General features: G+C 45.7%; 1 protein-coding gene across 13 annotated transcripts in view; it reads right to left on the bottom strand.

Moving 5' to 3' along the window:
• Positions 1-17,961, bottom strand: part of SPATS2L (spermatogenesis associated serine rich 2 like) — a 177,676-nt gene that overhangs the window by 99,475 nt on the left and 60,240 nt on the right. The window contains exon 1 of one of the 13 annotated variants that reach the window (XM_084780108.1): positions 3,923-4,050. The exons of the other annotated variants lie outside the window; for them this stretch is intronic. The gene's annotated coding sequence lies outside the window, so the exon portion shown is untranslated. Of the gene's footprint in view, positions 1-3,922; positions 4,051-17,961 lie in introns of those variants that run through there. 13 annotated transcript variants of the gene reach the window in all.

Genomic DNA, 17,961 nt, shown 5'->3' with positions numbered 1-17,961 from the left:
GCTTTAGATACAAGTAGCTTGGTTTGTTTGCTTTTCATTTGTCCCTCTTACCTATGAGGCGGAAACTACAGCTCTTCCCATTGTATACTGGTGAGCACAAAGAGACTAATAAAGCAAGATCCTACCCAGACTCAAACTGCCTTAGCCCGCAGCAGCTGTCATGGTGCCCATGGACCCTGAACTACGGTACAGACAGACTTTGTTGCTGTTGGAGACAAGGGTTCCTCTGTGTAGCCTTGACTGTCCTGGACTCACTTTGTAGACCAGGCTGGCCTTGAATGATGCCACAGGTCTCTAATCCCAGCACTCAGGGAGGCCCAGGCAGAAGGACAGTCTTGAGGGTCTCACTTTTGGCAAACATGATGTCCACCGGTCTCCCAGAATAAAAGTGTCTTAAGAGACGCCTGCAGTTTTTCTTAGTTCAGGGCACGCTGCTACCTTTGAAAGATCACAGACTGACTTATTTCATTGGCATCAGTTATCCTGGAGCAACGTGCCGTATGACTGGATAGGAAACAAGATGGTTGAGCTTGGACAGGGGGAGCTGAGAGAGCTCCGTGTGTTTCTAAAGGATGCCCTTCCTCCTGACGGGGCCCCAGGTAGGGCTGACATGTGAGCTTCAGGTGTGGAGAAGAGGTGATGTCCTCAATGACCTTAATGGCAGTGCGAGTCAGAAAAGGCAGCGGAGCTGATGGGGACTCTTAGAGTGGCAGGAAGCTGAACATTCACCTTAGAAAAGAGGATGGGTGGCTGCCAGGTTTGATGTAGCAGGCAACTTCTCTCTCCAGATCACCTTTAAACCAGTTCAGAGAGCCACTGCCCAGTGTTCTATGCACAGAAGGGCACCGGCATGCCAAGAGAAGAGGAAAATACTTATTCTTTTGTAAAATTGAGAGTGTCTCTACATTTACAACCAGGATTCCTGCCTGCCTGGACTTCCCTCGGGTGTTCTGGGCTCTTTTTATCTGCCCTCATAATTAGTGAGATATCAGATTTACATTCCATGGGTCCTTACTTTCAAGAACTGCTCGTACGTTTAAGGTCTTGTGTAGAGCCCTGTTCCTTAGAGGAGATTCTCTTTAATTGTTAAGAATGAGGCTACACAAACAACGAGACAGCCTGGTGACAGAAATATGAATTTTGTAAGTCAGTACTTGCGTGGACCTTTTTTGTTTAATTTGGAGGAAAAAAAAATCTCAAGGTTGCTTTTTTTATTCAAAGACACTTCAATGTACTCAGCCCACTGTTAGCACAACTCCACTGAATAGCATTTTAAGGGCAAATGTCAGGAAAAAATTGTTCATATTTAAAAGCCTTGGCTCAGCCTCTTTTGAAAAGCGGGGTTAGCCTTTCCTTTAGAAATGTCCCTGCCTTCTAAATTCTTTTGTGGGGGGAAGAAAGAGAATTGAATGTTTTATTTAAACAGGTCATTAACAGTCAATACTTATTTGAAAAGGCCTGCTTTAGAGCAGATAAAAGCTGCCACCACTTAGAATATCGCTTGAGCAGATCTGGGGCAGGATGTGCTGACACAAGTTTCAGACCTCTCTGGAAGAACGTCTTCCCCACCAAACAGGTGTTCATACAGGTGGCAGGGACCCATGCCCCTGAGCACCCCATGTACACTACAAAGACAGGTGTTCACGCAGATAGCAGGGACCTGTGCCTCTGAGCACCCCGTGTACACTGACAGTCAGGTGTTCACGGAGGGGGCAGGGACCTGTGCCTCTGAGCACCCTGTGTATACTGCACAGACAGGTGTTCACATAGGTAACAAGGTCCCATACCTCTGAACACTCCATTTACATTGCACACACAGGTGTCCACACAAGTGGCAGGGATCTGTGCCTCTGAGCACCTCATGTACAGTGCCAAGACAGGTGTCCACACAGGTGGCAGGGTCCCATGCCTCTGAGCACCCTGTATACACTGCACACACAGGTGTTCATGCAGGTGGCAGAGCCCGGTGCCTCTGAGCACCCCATGTGCTCACACAGAGATATGGCAGGGTGGGTGCGAAGCAAACTACATGACAGGCCCCGCTTTGAATTTCCTTTTTTGCTAACAGTACCAGCAGAAGCCTATGAATGAAGATTAACCATTTTTGCATAAAATGCCAAAGCATCTCCCCTCCCTGGCTGAGTGCAAGTGGGAGCCAAAGAGCAGAGGGCAATGGAAATAAATGGAGTGATCTCAGCTGGTGCAAGTACAGTGTGTGTGTGTGTGTGTGTGTGTGTGTGTGTGTGTGTGTGTGTGTATGTGTGTGTGTATGTGTGTGTGTGTTGGGGGGGTGCTCTAACATTCATTGTGGTATAGCTTTTCTATTTAATTTGAAATATTTTTATTTCACAGGTCTTGGGTGGCTGAGCACTATAAATACATGATGCCTCTCTCCAAAAGCGACCTGACACTGGCTCTTATAAAGACCCACTTTGATAGCTAGCTTTTAAAAACAAACAAGTGTTTCCATAGAGATGCGGGTGACCTGGACTTTGCACAAGTAGCCACTTATTTGAGGATTTCAATTACACTTGGTTCCTGTAAGATGTAGTGATGTAAAGTCGAGTCTTTAAAACATGCTCATCCTCAAAGATGCCTCTAGAAAGGCCAGTGTGATGGAAAGCAGAGAGGGGGTTCAGAAACCCCGCTTCTGCAAGCACACCACAGGGGGCTGTGTCCTTGTAGATCACCCCACTTCTGCAAGCACACCACAGGAGGCTGTGTCCTTGTAGATCACACGCGTTCTCTTTCCCTTCCTTCCCACTGCCCCCAGGACAGATAGCAAATCCCAGAAGGCTTGAGACAAGAGCTTGCACAACACTTTACCCTCCAGGGCCCAAAGACCTTACCACCAAGCCCTCCTCCAGTGCTAGAAAAGAAGCAGCATGCTTTCCTTCCCTCCATCTCTACCTACCTAGAGGAGACTCTCTCTGAAAGCACAGGGTTTTCCCCTTCTCTTTTGAGCACCCATGTAATACCAGCAGTGGACCTGGTCCATGAGGAACACAGGAACGGCTGACGCTACCCCTGACTGAAAGCTTACCGTCTCCCCAGCACTTCCCTGGCCACTTCTCTATGCATTTCCAGCTATCAATTCATCCTCTCCTCACCGGAGGCCTTATGCTAGCTGAGCCTGTGTTTTGGCCAACTTCCGCTTACAGAAAATGAGATGGAAGAACAGTGAGGCGAGGCATGCACAGAAGCCGCACAGCTGGTAAGCAGCTGAGGTGACGTTTGCACTTGGATCTCTTGTTCTCCAAAGAACTGACGGCTCCGTGATAAGAAAGGCTTGTGTTCACACAGGCCCACAGAGGAATAGATGTCAAAGTGGGAGAGGGTTCCACCAGCAGTTGGAACCAATATGATCAAGGTTCTACAAGGAACAGCTGTGGGATCTGGTCTGTACCAATGGTGAGGTCCACTCAGAGTCTAATCACAAGGTTTGTTCTTGGAGGCAGCAGGGCTCGGTGCTTAAAAAAAAACTTTGTATAGTATCTATCCCAGAAGATGGCATAGTTGTCTCCAAGGGAAACAAAATTCTGGGCTAGTAAGAGGCCCCCCCAACAAACATGGTGAATAAACCTAGAGCTACACAACTAATTCAGGAAGGCTGGCTCAGTCATCACTCAACAAACTCCCAGGAAAGGAACCACTGACTATTCAGAGCATATTTTGGGTTCAGAGTCTCTTGTCCAACCAAGGCACATCATTCCTTGTTCTTAATAAATATCTAATGGCTTTCCCAAAGAAGCTGAGAGACACAGGTTCCTCCCACATCCTTGAAATGTCACAGGTAGTGGCTGAATCAAAGAGTTTGACTCTCAGTATCAAACCATCCCTCTTGGTCCTGTGCCCTTTCCCCCGTCCACCCATCAGGCCACCGCTCTTCCTAAGTTGTCCCTTAAGTTGTCCCTTGACTTACTCTCCAGGTCTCTTGGTGCGCGGCTTCGGGCAGGCTGTCCAGCTCCTGGCTCCCTCGGCAGCCAAATGGTCAATTCTTCCCCTGCAGGCCACCTTTATCAACTTTCGTTTACTGTGACCAGTAAGTCACTGCAACAGTGACGCAGGCGGAGCCAGGAACTGGAGTAGTGGCAGGATCTTGGGTGTTGCCTGAGTAATCAGTGCACTGGTGGCCTCAGCCATCCAGGGCTGATTGGGCCTCCCTTACGGAATGGGGACAGTTTCCTTTTCGTAAAGTCAGTGTCGCTGTCGTCACGCCCTTCTGCTCACCCCGAGGGAAGCAGATCCATAAAGCTGTAGCTGTAACCATAACACCGACTGTGCAGAGGCTGGGAGTCGCCAGCCGTTGTGTCAAAGGTCGGTTCTGGGTATGACTGTCTGCTAAGGGCTTCTGATCTTCCCAATGACAACAGGACCGGCGCATTAATCAATGAGCTGACAGTTCTGGCACTGTACCCAGCAGCACTCATTTCTAAATCCTGGGTCTGGTTCTAGACTCAAGTGGAAACATCTGTTAGCTAACTGAGCCTTCAAGGAGAAGATGCAGAAGGCTCTGACTCCCATCAAAAGGGGAAGGCTAGCCAGTCTTCGCCAGGGAACGGCTCATGTGTGGAACATGGGCTTGGGGTAACTATTTGAACCATTTGGATCCATTTTTTTTTAACCTACAAAGGAGACCATTTAGCTTTGTTTTTTTTTTTTAGAAAACTAAAATGATATATGAAACCTTAGACTCTGTGTCTTTCCGACCAGGCCTCATGTGACCCCAAGCATGAAAGCCTACAAGTCAACCACAAATAAGCAGTGGGCCCAGAGAGCCACCCTACCAGAGGGGCCACACCTCCTGTCTGCTGTACAGATCCTTACGATACAAACTAGTGATAATACTTCACGGAGACTGGGTCCCAGCTCCGCCCCTGTCTGCTCTGGGAGGGGAACAGGTTATGTGACAGCCCTGGGCATCCATCCCTCATTAACACAACGGAGACTCTAGGAGTAGCAGAGCGAGGTAAAGCAACGGAAATGAATTCGTATTTGTAAGGTGATGACAAGAGCGCCCAGCACGCAGCAAGTACAATAAAAAATACTACAAATGAATATAAATCAGTTCTGTGGTCTGTGTGTTCCCTTTCCTGGTGCCCACGTTTTACAGGGTAAGAACCCCAGGCTCATGTGTCTATTGTGGGCATGCACTGAGGAAAGTGATGGTGCTGACCCTCAAGGTCCAAGCTTCTGGTCACCAATTCGATTCCCCTTGTGTGGCTCCACCCTCCTCTCCTCCCTGTGAGGCCGCCTCCTGATTCAGGGCTAGGGAAACCCCAGAGAGGAAGAGGTAGCCCAAGGCAAGAGGTGACTACTGCAGCGTGCTCAGATGCTATGAGTGTCTATGTCCTCAGCGTTTAAAAACCTTCAGCATAAGCAGGAGCCCCTACTGTAATCCCTCTTTCCACAGACCACACCTCCTGTGCATACTTGTTTCCTGGCTACCAGATGTCAACATTGGTTTAGTGACCAACCTCCTATCTGAGGCTCTGTCTTTAGAGAATATATAGTTATCACGCGGGAAGAGCAGAGTCCAAGTATAGATTGTGGGCTAAGTAGGGAACAATCTGGAAACCGCTAAATCTTCCTGTTCCAAGTTACCATGTCAAGGTGGACACAAGGACGCATGCGGTTCAAGTATCACTGAAGTTAGCTTAGTAAAACCCAGCTAATAACTTTGATGTGCTCAAAATTCAAGAGGCGACATGTAAAATCTCAGGAAAATGCCTTTCAATTTCTTACAGTGATAAACATAAACTTGTCACCTGAGCTATAGTATAATGGGAAAATTAATAAACAAAAATAATTCACATATATAAGACGTAAGTCAGTTTAATGAATTCCTTTTTTTTTTTTCAAGACAGGGTTTCTCTGTGTAACCTTGGTAGTCCTGGAACTCTCTTTGTAGACCAGGCTGGCCTTGAACTCACAGAGATCTGCCTGCCTCTGCCTCCCTTAGTGCAGGGATTAAAGGGGTGCGCCACCATTGCCCAGCTAATGAATTTCTCTTAAGTAGCCGGGCACAGTGGCACACGCCTTTAATCCCAGCACTCAGGAGGGAGAGGCAGGTGGATTGCTGTGAGTCCGAGGCCAGCCTGGTCTACAAAATGAGTCCAGGACAGCCAAGGCTACACAGAGAAAGCCTGTCTCAAAAAACCAGAAAAAGATGAAGGAGGAAGAGGAGGAGGAGGAGGAAGAGGAGGAGGGGAAGAAGCCTGGTGCTTAAAAATCTGTTCACCCTTTTCTTCATGTTGAGGGCAACATCTGTGATAAGCTAGGTCCACGAAAAGACGTGGGGAAAGAAGACATGGCGTCTCATGTGATCCGGAGTGCTCTCTGTGGAGCACTCAGGTTCCAATCTACTTCCCTGTTCCTGACACTTAAGACTGGGCTCTAACTCATTCTTCAGTTGGGTGGCGCACGCCTTTAATCCCAGCACTGGGGATTGAGGCCAGCCTCAATCTACAAAGTGAGTCTGGGACAGCCAGGGCTACAGAGACACCCTGTCTCAAAAAAGAAAGAAAGGAAGAAAGAAAGAAAGAAAGAAAGAGAGAAAGAAAGAAAGAAAGAAAGAAAGAAAGAAAGAAAGAAAGAACGACAACACTGGTCCCTCTCTTAACATGAGCCTTAGCATCAACATTGTCACGGGTGGTACTAGCCACACTACAGTGGCCCTTTCTATCCCCACCACACCCTCCACCTGATACACCTCCCCCCCTTGTCAGGGTCTAATCAGAGGGACCACTGCCCCCCACGCCTCCCTTACTGGACCCCACTGTGCCTCCAGGCGGCTCCTTCAACATCCTCCACTTAGTATTTTTCTTCTCTACAGACAGCTTTCTAGTCAACATAGCAAGCTACTAGTTAAGTTCTACTTCTGCCTTAAAAAAGAAAGATTACATGTTAGCCATTCTTTGGAATGTTAGGGGCAAAAGTCACTTCTGCCACACACACACACACCCTGTCCCCGCCCCAGTGCAAGCACATTTAGCCACTAGCATCCCCCATTACACGCTCATGCGAAGCCAGCACAAATACGGATTTTTTTTTTTTTTTTTTTTGCTGCTGTTGATGCTTCCACACTCTTCTGGAACAGTTTTTCTCTCTGCCTGCCTTATTTATTTCCCATCATTTAGAGGACAAAAGGCCTAAAAGCAGACAGCCATGCTCTCTTCTTTTTTCAGAGCTTGGGCCTGCCCTGCGGCTCAGCTCACACCAGGAACACTATGATGGGCTATAAGCAATAGGTCATTCAATCCTCCCCAAACCATTTTTCTAAAGATTGAAAGCAGCAAAACTCGTTTTTGTACAGCACATCAAATATTGAGCAGGTCTCCTAACTATATACGAGACCATATATTACTTTCCATCCGAGGCCTTTCAGTTAGTTACGCAATCTACCTTAAAGCAATTCTGAGGTGTACATGCATTAGGTTTTGGTCACGTGTTTGATGAAACAGATCCATCTTTCAGTCTTGATTCCATTTGTACCCGTTCTTGGCAGATTTACAGGGGCAAGCAGTCAGGGGTGGCTTTTTAACCAATGTGAAGAATTCCATCAACGGTTGTGAAACACGTCCCCCGAGCTCCTCCCACAAGCCTGACCCTCATGCTGTCGGCTGGGCGTTGCTCCTGTACAATGTGCCACTACTTTTCAGCTAAGGAAGAGTGCTGGGTGCTGTGTAGGTCTCACAAACATGATAAACTAGAATAGAACCAAATATTAGACAAATCACTCTGAAAAGACTGTTTCTGGGGGTTGGGGGAGAGACAGCTTTAGGTTAGCTGACTCTAACCAGAGGGCTTTAGGGAGAAGGGTGCCCTTTCTTACTCCCTCAAGGTAGTGCCAGCAATGAAGGAAACTTCTAGTATGATGCACTTCTGGTAAGAGTGTGTGCCAAAGTGAAAGCCCTCTGGCAGAAACAAATGGGTCAGGGGTTAAGACAGAAGGAAACCCTACCTGCTTACTGCCTGGATGTCAAGCGATAACTATTTATTAGCGATCTCTTATGTGTCTCTACTGATGCAGTGACTGAGTTGTATTGCATCCAGCTTTAAGGTTGGTCTGTGCCCGGAGATAAGATTATCAGGCAGCAAGCAATTAGATGACTCAGGAAGGGGGTGTGGTCTCAACTACACACTTGTGCCTACGTAAACCCTTGTTTTGTTTTCTCCTGTAGCCAGCGGAGGCTGCTTCTCCTGTATTTCCCACCAGCTGTGCTTACGAAGCTCTGAATCCAGAACTCGCCGTTTCCACTATTATTCTGAAATACTGAATTGAAACCTCCTTTCTTCTTAGTGATGTCAATGTGATGCACCTTGGCTCTTTGCTCTCCCAGTTTACAAATGCTGTGCACTTTAATATTCTGGATCTCCCAATCTAAAGCTATATAGCTATGTTTCACCTACGGGAAGGCAGCATGTGACACAATTAAGATTTCATTTGGGTTTATCTGTACCCGGATTTACATACTGGGAGCTGACCAACAGCTAATATGTGATTTACCACATTCCAGGCTTGACGAAGAGATAGCCAGACATTTGTGTTTCGGTATACGCTTCTCTCATGAGCACAGGGAAGTATTAGAGCCGGGGCGTGCCTGAATATTAACCTAGGGTTTCATGTTTGTGAATGGCTACCAGCCAATGCTGGTTCCAATCTCACTTCAAGCTTTCAACGCTACACACTCAGTTAGGGTGAGGCCATTTTATTTATTTATTTATTTAGTTAGTTTTTTTTTTTAATTTTTTAAATTAATTTATTCATATTACATCTCAATTGTTATCCCATCCCTTGTATCCTCCCATTCCTCTCTCCCTCCCATTTTCCCCTTACTCCCCTCCCCTATGACCGTGACTGAGGGGGACCTCCTCTCCCTGTATATGCTCATAGGGTGTCAAGTCTCTTCTTGGTAGCCTGCTATCCTTCCTCTGAGAGCCACCAGGTACTTGGGTGAGGCCATTTTAAACCTCACCATTGAAAACAGAGCAAGGACCAAGGAAAGACTACAGCGATACACAGAGGTCTCACTATTGCTTGGCGTTTGGAAGTTCTGGAAGTCATGCTACCCAATGGAGAAGCACAGAGTTGGCTCTGACAGACCCCTTCAGACCTCTCAGCCATCAGTCACTTGCTCTACAGGAACCTCTCCTGGCTGGCAGGCCTGTCATGCCTTTACCATACTGATCATTATCGGTCATTTACTTTTCTTCATTCACTCATTTGCTCATCCACTGAACTTGAACCAGTCACATGCTCTGCACCCAACACTCTTCTCTGTGCTAGGACCACAACAATGAACAAGTCGGACCTTCCTTCCTCAGGCACCACACTGGGAAGTCACTTCTATTTCACTAAATCCTTACAGCCCCTCACAGGATAGGTACCATTAGCTCCATTTTTTATTGATGTGAACTAAGGCTTACATGTTAAATTCAGGGGTCAGAACTGGTCTTCAGCAAGGCTAGCATTAAACCTCATTACTGCCGTGCTGGTGACCAAATGGTCTGATGCCACTGCTTTGATTCAATGTACAAAGAGGGTAACTGTCCAACAGTTATCTAGGAAGTTCATTACAATTGAGATAACTTAGCATTTTCAAGCATTATGATCATAAATGGAATGTCCTGGCTTAAAAAAAAAAAGTCAAAGAGGTAAGGGCATTTTCCCCCTGGAAAGAATAATGCTTTTTTGATATGTTAAATTCTGTTTTCCACTTCTCAGTGAGGACAAATCACTATGTAACACCCTCTCCCGGAACCCAGTACCCTTTCTCAGCCTTGCCTCGACCTGACACCTCTGATGCTATTGTATCCAGTGTCTTCTGGGGTAAGCAAAGCTGCCCTTGGGCGGTCATGGAACGCGTTGCGCAGGGGCTGCATGGGCAAACAAGGGAGATGCTGGAAAGGGACATTCTCACCCACAGATGAGGAACTCTAAGTGTCTTGTGAGTCCAGGATCCCAGGAGAGGCAGCAGCAGTCCCCTCTGGAACTGCTTCTCAGTCTTCACCGGTCAAGTCTTTACCTTCCCATAAAGGCATGGAAACATCCGCACCCCCCAACTTTGCTATGTTGTGTGAGAGCTTCAAATGAAAACCAAAACCAAGTCTCAGGCAGCCCAAACGCAGGAGCCACACTCCCAGCTGTTAACCACTTCCTTTATGCTGTTTGCACCTGGAATATGAGACAGCCGTGGAAAGAGGCTGCCCACAGGCGGAGCCAAAACTGTCTCAAAAACTACGGCCTCATTAGAAAACGATTTGCGACTCAGTCACTTGAAGCAATTCTAAAGAAAACTGTCACCAGAGGACACGAAGCTTTCTGTCAAACAGACATTTTTACAGACACTGATTTGATTTGTGGTTCAACCCAACATCTCCAGGACTCAACTTTCCAACAAGCCCCGGCAGCTTCAGTCCTTAACTCAATGTTCATCCTTTGCTACTGTCTACTCTTATGAAATCCTGGAGGTAGCAAGGATCAAGCAACCCCTTTCCTTCTCACCTCAGCATCCTCCTTACGTGGCCATCCAGGCTTAATTCAACAACTGCAACCAAGCTCTCCTGAGGAGCCACAGGGCAAGTGCACGCTTGGTGACAGCTGACGTAACTGCCTTTCTGCAACTTCCTAGGCAATGCCACAGGCCTGCCCTCAGGTGTCCTGAAGTCCCAGCATTCTTTCCAAACCTAAGATTCATCTGAAGTATGTGTCCTCTATTCCAGTACAGAAGCATTTCACATAACACAGGATGCTGGGACAGGGAAATATAAATACTTGAATTATTTTTAATATAGTACATTTCTTTTCATCAGACCTGTAGGTCTTTCTTTCTGAGGCTTCATCTATTTCTTGTCCATTCATTCTATGGCTTTATTCTTTCTAAAATGTTGTTTAAATATTCTGAAAGGTACAATAGTGGGACTTACAGCCTGGGTAGTGGTGGTGGTGGTGGTGGTGGTGGTGGTTTACCAACAGCCACTGAATTGAACTTGGGGCCTGAGCAATAGGAGGGAATTCATGCCCGACACTATACATGTAGTCAACTACCTCTGGCTGCTGAGGCCACAGAGCCTAGAGGAGAACTTACCACTGTGGTATCTTAAGCCATTATTAATATCTAACTATTTATCCTTATGCTCATAGGTAAGTGTTTCCTTCACCCCCCATCAAAGAAGTTACTTTCTGCAGTAGCCGGAGACCCTTATAGAAAGCCACAGTTGGTCCAAATGCAAAGATCAACAGGATGTGGGATGCTCAGACCCACCTAATGCATTTAGAACACAACTCCTACACAGAAGGCTTGGGGGGTGGGGGTGGGGCACGGCAGATGATGCGGCAGAAAGACTGTAAGAGATACAGGATCAGGCTATCTGCCGCAAGATCGTGTCTTCTTAAAAAAAAAAAAAAAATAAGAAGACCCCCAAATGGTGGGGAGGTGTAGGGAAGAATATAATCAAGGTGTGGTATATGAAACTCTCAAAGAATTATTTAAAATATATTATTTAAAAAAATAAAATGTAGGTTACGATTGATTTTGTTGACAAGTACATCACTCTACTCAGTGGCCACACAATTCTACAGCCAGACTCTTCGTATCACGGACTCCTTCCTTGTGCAGTTGATATTTTTGGGAACATAAGTGCCCGGGTTTATATTTGGCTCACATTTATTTGGCATATTTTTTTCTCTCAAGTCTATTAGGGTTCTTTTTGGGGGGATCAAATCTATAACTTTCCACTTTAGCTGTCCATTTCACCCTGGCCATTCACAAACTGAAGGATATAATTTAAGTCACTTACACCATTAAGTGGACAGCCTGGGCTTGAGTCAACCTTGCCACACAGAAGCCGTGTAACCTTGAGGACACTGGGCTGTCCTGATTTGCTTCATTAGAGAGCGAGGATACAGGAGCACCAAGGGCCGAGGGCTGGTGTGGGGACAGAAGGAGAGGACACACAGGACGCCACCGAAGTGGCTGCGGCGACAGCCTCTGTCTGCTACTGCTTCTAGTATGCTCACTGCTTGCCTCACTAATAAAAATGAAGCCCACGTCCACCAAGGCCACCCTCGACAGCCACACTGACTCTCTCGGTTTGCTAACAGGACTCCAGCTGGCAGTCTGTTGCTACCCATTTCATATGCTGCCATTACGAAATCCTGAGGCGAGGAGAGAGCGAACTCAGTGAAACTTCGTACAAGCACCCTACCTGGCATGCATTCTTTGCTTCTCATTCCGGGCATTTTACTGAACAAGAGAACAACTTAGTCCTGTCTGACTTTCTCTTTGTGTCTAATGCTCATCACTTTGTTTCTGGAGTGTTCTTGGTCTTCACAATAATTGATAGTATCTGGAAGGGATTTTCTATTCTCCCTATCTGACCGTCTCCTCACTTTGATTTCCCTCTCAAGCCTCCCCCCCCCCAACTTCCCCTATGCCCCTCCCCCCCCCCCCCCCCCCGTGAGAAGACTGGTTGGAGTTGACCTGTGACTGGTGTGCAAGGCCTAAGTCAGCACTTTAACAGGGGACTCCTGTCCATGACAAGGGGCTGAGGGTCTCACGTTAGCTGCTGTGAGGACCTCCGCTCCCTTACACTCTTTTTTTTTTCCTCCTCACTATTTTTTCCTCCTCAGATTGTGGGAAATTAGCAGCCTTCGGTCTTTTGTTTTTCTCATCAGAGGTCCCATCCCTTCCTGATTCTTTTCTCTACAACAATAAAGCAAAATCTTATGATGAGAAAACACAACAGAAACGGCATTCCAGTCCCGACAGAAACTGTACCGACGCCATTAGCAGAAGAAACATGTATAACACGCTCGGTGTCACGTGCGTCCCATTTTTCTATATCTGGCTTATTTTGTCAACTTCATTTCCGGCTGGGATAGTTCCCTGCCAGAGTTTTACATTTCTCTTGTTGTTTTAAGAATTTCTAACATATCTTGGCACACGGGATACTCTAGGTCTCCTGATAATATTCTAAGGGAAACTATTGTCTCTGCGGTATTTATTCTTGTTTATTTGCCTCCCCTTTCTCACTTCTTTAAAGGCTCACTTTGGCTTTGATAGTGTGCCATTTGCAGCCATCTCTCCTCCTCCTCCTCCTCCTCCTCCTCTTCCTCCTCCTCTTCTTCTTCTTCTTCTATGATAACAGTTTAAATTCTGCTCATCAAAGAATCCCAGAATGTTAGACCTGGAATGTGCACGTGGGGGTGAGAGTGTGGGTCTTCTCTGATAACTGGCAACAGGCGCCATGTTTATGTCATCAGAGGCTCGTTGCTGGTTTTTTTGGTTGCTTTTATACATATGTAACCTGCGGGGGTTCCTTGTGCTTTCCCTTGTACTTGCCAAGGACACAGCAAACTGATAAGAGATGCCGCATTGCCGTTTGGAGGTTCAAGTTTCACAGCAAACAGAACGGGAGCAGGGGTAACCATGCGCTGCACAGAGCAGGGGTAATCACGCGCTGCACAGCACTCAATTTGTCAGGGCATCTTTGAGGAAGTTTGGAGCGTGTACAGAAGGGTCTAATCTGAACATTAGAGGCTGGGTTTCTAGTCCTTTTTCAGCCTCTTTTAGACTCTAAAAGCCGATCTCCCACATCTGTGAGATACTTGGACCTTGTAGTGCACTGCGCTGCATCAATCATCTACTTCCTGGTTATCACAGAAGCTAAAAGCTAAACTGACTGCCAGACACCCAATACCTATTTATTGAATAAATGGATAAAACTTCCTCGACTTCTATTTCACCAGCCAATCTCTTCTTGGTTAAGATAGATCCAAATAGCAGCTCCCTTCATTTCCTTTACTTTCCCAGAGATGAAAATGTCAGAGAGGCAAATTGGTACCTGGGACCCTGTTCTCATTTAAACATGAATAAGGCTTGCAGGAGGTGTCCAAGTAGCTTAGGTCTTTCATCACTCTGAGTTATTACGTCCGTGTCATTTTCGTATGCTACATCAAAAAGTAAATTATCCAATGCTTGATAAGGCTGGATCGTCTAAAGTTCATTTATTCACTCAAAACTCTTTATTAAGTGTTTGCTAAGTATCAAAAGCTGTTCTGGGCATTGCAATTTCTCCTCTTTTACTTCAACAAGTCTCTGTCCCTTGGCTTCTGGGTCCTCACGTCTCTGAGGCAGGTGTGAATCCTGGTTGCTTGTGAACAACCCACTGGACTTGTCCAGTGCTTTCTTTTTGCTCTATTACAAACTCTACCATTAACTGAGCTTGTATTTCAAGGGACATTCATTAAATTCACGTTTCTGAATGCTTTCATAATGGCAACAGTTTTTTTTATGCATTCCAAATATCAAACTAAATATAGTAAATTTAAAAATCAGAGCTAATAGACAACGCGACACAGTATTCATAACTCACACCCCTCATTACCCCATTAAGTCGTTTACTTGAAAAATTGAAATAAGGAGCATTTTGAAAGACTATATCCAGATTTGTAATGTCACCCTATCGATCACTGATACGATGACTGCCTTTTAGGATTTGAGCTCTAATTGCGCATTTCTATATGCAGCATAAAAATAGGAATTAGCAGCCAGGCATCCTGCACCCTGTTATCCCAGCACCCAGGTGAGGCAAGTCCATTAGGATTTCAGGGCAGCTTCCATTACATACCGTGTTCAATGCAGGCCTGAGCTGCAGGAGACCTTGTCTCAAAATAAAGCAAAATGTGAGGCGGGGGGGGGGGGGGGCACGCGGGGGCGGGAAGGAATTGCCTTTGAGGACTAGGACACATAAATATGAATAACGCTTCCTTAATTTCCTTAGCCTACTTTTAGTAATCTACCTATAACCAAATGCAAAACCTCCTTCTCAATGCACTCCAGTCTATTTTCAATGAGATAAAGATAAAGCCGTGCTCTCGTTTTCTTAGAAAGTATAGCTTTTCATCAAGGCTTTTCTAGCAAGTACCTGAGTCATCAGATCATTTATTTTTATTGACTGGGATTGGATTACAGAAAAAGTTGTTTGCAGAAAAACTATAAATCCATTTGTCTTCACCATTTCCTTGGTGTGCTATTAACGGAATGTGCTCTGTCCACACGAGGTCACAGCCACCTGACCCGGAAGTGTGCTTTGCTGAATCAGCATGGTCAGAGAGCATTGTGATTACTGCTAAATAAGCAGCATATCGTGAGGGGGTGGGGGAGGGGCCCCCTAACACACTTCTTATTAGCATAATAGCTGTGCCGACAGAGTTTTGTCCAAAGATAAAAAGAAATTCTGCACTAGGCAACAAGACATTCAATGACGTATAGACTACATTTTATTTGTAGTGAGTGTATTTAGGACACCACTGTTTTATCTTCCAGCAATATTTCACAAATATTGAGATTTTGCAATAAGAGAGCAGTACATGTCTGAGTGCATTTCCAGCTGCTCCGGAGGCTGAAGCAAAAAGGAACACCCGAGTCCAGGAGTTCAAGGCCAGCCTGTACAACATGGTGACAGCATGTTTTAAAAATAAAAACCTTTCCACTAAGAATAAAAATTAGTATCAAGCTGGGCGCCGGTGGCGCATGCCTCTAATCCCAGCACCGAGGGAGGCAGAGGCAGAACCCTGTGAGTTCGAAGCCAGCTGGTCTACAAAGCGAGTTCAGGGCTACACAGAGAAACCCTGTCACGAAAAACACCACCACCACATTTTTTAAAGTTTAGTTTTGAATCTTAAATTTGTCACAATTTACAGAAAATACAGGGCAAATTTTTTTAGACAAATTAATTACACCTTTTAAGAATTCGTAGCCAATTACATCTTTAATGTATTATGTGTATAATGTATTAACCAAACAGCTAAGTATGTCTCATTTACTAGAGAGAATCATCTCGAGCCTGGTAAGGTTTGGGTTCCTGGTAATGTCTTAGGACGAATAGAGGGAACACCCTCTAAACGTGAGAGTCAAGTCCAGTCTTTGAGACACGGACTCCTCTACCCTGGAGTTATCAGCCACCCTGTGAGAGCTGTTGTATCATTTACAGCGGACACTCACATGCTCACTACTGTCAAGTTCACAGTACATTCTCTTCCTTCTCGCTCCACAGCAATATTCCACATCATTAATTCTGTGTATTACCAATGCAGGCTTATGGGTAGTTAATACCTGCAGGTATAATTCAATACCTGTTGAATTATAATCACCTGAAATATCTCAGTATAGAAAAAGCTCTCATTGCTAAAAAAAATTATAATTAAGATGAGCATTCATACAAAAAGTGGACATAGCAGAATGCATTACTTTGCTCAGCTGCCTCCTATTAGTAGGGAATATCCTGTAAAAAAAAAAAAAAAGAAAGTCCTGGGCCAAGGACAGAATAATAAACATGTAAGTAGGTGTGAGTCTGTTGACTGCTAATGGGTATGCGTAGGTGTGTTGAATGGATCAGTTCACGGTGGAGTAATGAGATCCACACAGTGCTCCCAGCACATTGCTGCAGGATATGACCTTTGACTTATAAGTCAATAAGCAATGAGCCGCATTAGCATTTTACACTTTATTTGTAATATTTATAATATTAGCATTTCAGTATTTCCTGAAGAGTTTTTTTCCGGTCCTACACTTTATTTGTGATATCTATAATATTAGCATTTCAGTATTTCTTGAAGAGATTTTTTAAAAAATTTGTTTGTTTTTGTTTTGTTTTGTTTTGTTTTGTTGTTGTTGGTTTTTTTTTGTTTTTTTGTTTTTTTTGGTCCTTCTTAAACTTTTCATTTTACAAATAAAAAAACATGGACCCCCAAGTGTCTCAGTTAAGGGACCTATTAAAAGTCTCGCGGTAGGAAAGGCAAGAAAGTGACAGCGCCAGGAGCAGAGTCTGTCTTCCCTTCTTGAGCCACTGGTTCAGGAAGATTTCACTAAATGTTTTCCCATAGGCAAGCCAGTGCTAGGAACCAGATGGAGAAAAAGGAATGCACTGTGGACCTTCGGGAATGCTGCTGAGGATTCCCAGGTGGGGGCAAGAACCCACTGGGGGAAAGCTGCTATGGAGGAAGTACAGCGTGTTTCTTGGGGGGGGGTTGTTTTTGCTTTCCTTTTTTTCATTTAATTAATTTATTCAGGTATCCCATCACTTGTAACCTCCCATTCTTCCCTCCCTCCCTCCCTCTTTCACCCTATTCCCCTCCCCTAGGTCTATGACTGAGGGGGACCTCCTCCCCCACTATATGGTCATAGGCTATCAAGTCTTATCTTGGTAGCCTGCTTATTCTTTCTCTGAGTGCCACCAGGCCTCCCCACCAAGGGGAAGTGGTCAAATATGGGGCACCAGAGTTCATGTCAGAGTCAGTCCCTGCTCTCCACATAACTGTGGAGAATGTCCTGTCCATTGGGTAGATCAGAGTAAGGGTTCGATGTTTACTACTTGTATTGTCCTTGGTTAGTGCAATAGTTTGAGCAGACCCCCCTGGGCCCTGATCCAGAGCACTCTGATTCAAGGTACAGACAGCTGAGCCTAGGAGGCCCAGGAGAGAGTCCAAGTGGCTGTTAGATCTAAGCTGGGTGGGCCTTGACTTTGCCAGTGAGTGGGACAAGGGAACAAAGAAAAACATGGTCTGTGAAAAGAAACTAATTCTCTAAGACTAACAAATAAGGTTTCTGTTTGCTCTAGCATCCATATTCAAACCGTGTCAGCTCTTACCGCTATACAGTCTAGTCATTTCTGAGCTCAGGGAGCCCAGTGTGTGTGGAGGACTCTTGGACACTTGGTTTGAACGCAAAAGTCCTGCATAAGCTGCTGACTGGCAGCAGCGCCACACAGTGCTGCATTGCTGCTCCAGCCAGGCCTGCAGTGGTACCACTGTCCGTGAGCCCTTGTTCCTTGGCTGAGGAGAGGGCTGTTCCTATCTACTGCTGCTTAACAGGGACTCGGGGGTTAGAAGATGTCATGTAAACCCACATAGCTTTAGCGCTCAGGTAGCAGAAAGCCTGTTGTGCTGCCTTCACT

This window comes from Acomys minous, assembly GCF_964271855.1.
Source record: "Acomys minous genome assembly, chromosome: 4".
NCBI classification, from domain to species: Eukaryota; Metazoa; Chordata; class Mammalia; order Rodentia; family Muridae; genus Acomys; species Acomys minous.
This window is presented reverse-complemented; position numbering and strand designations above follow the sequence as displayed.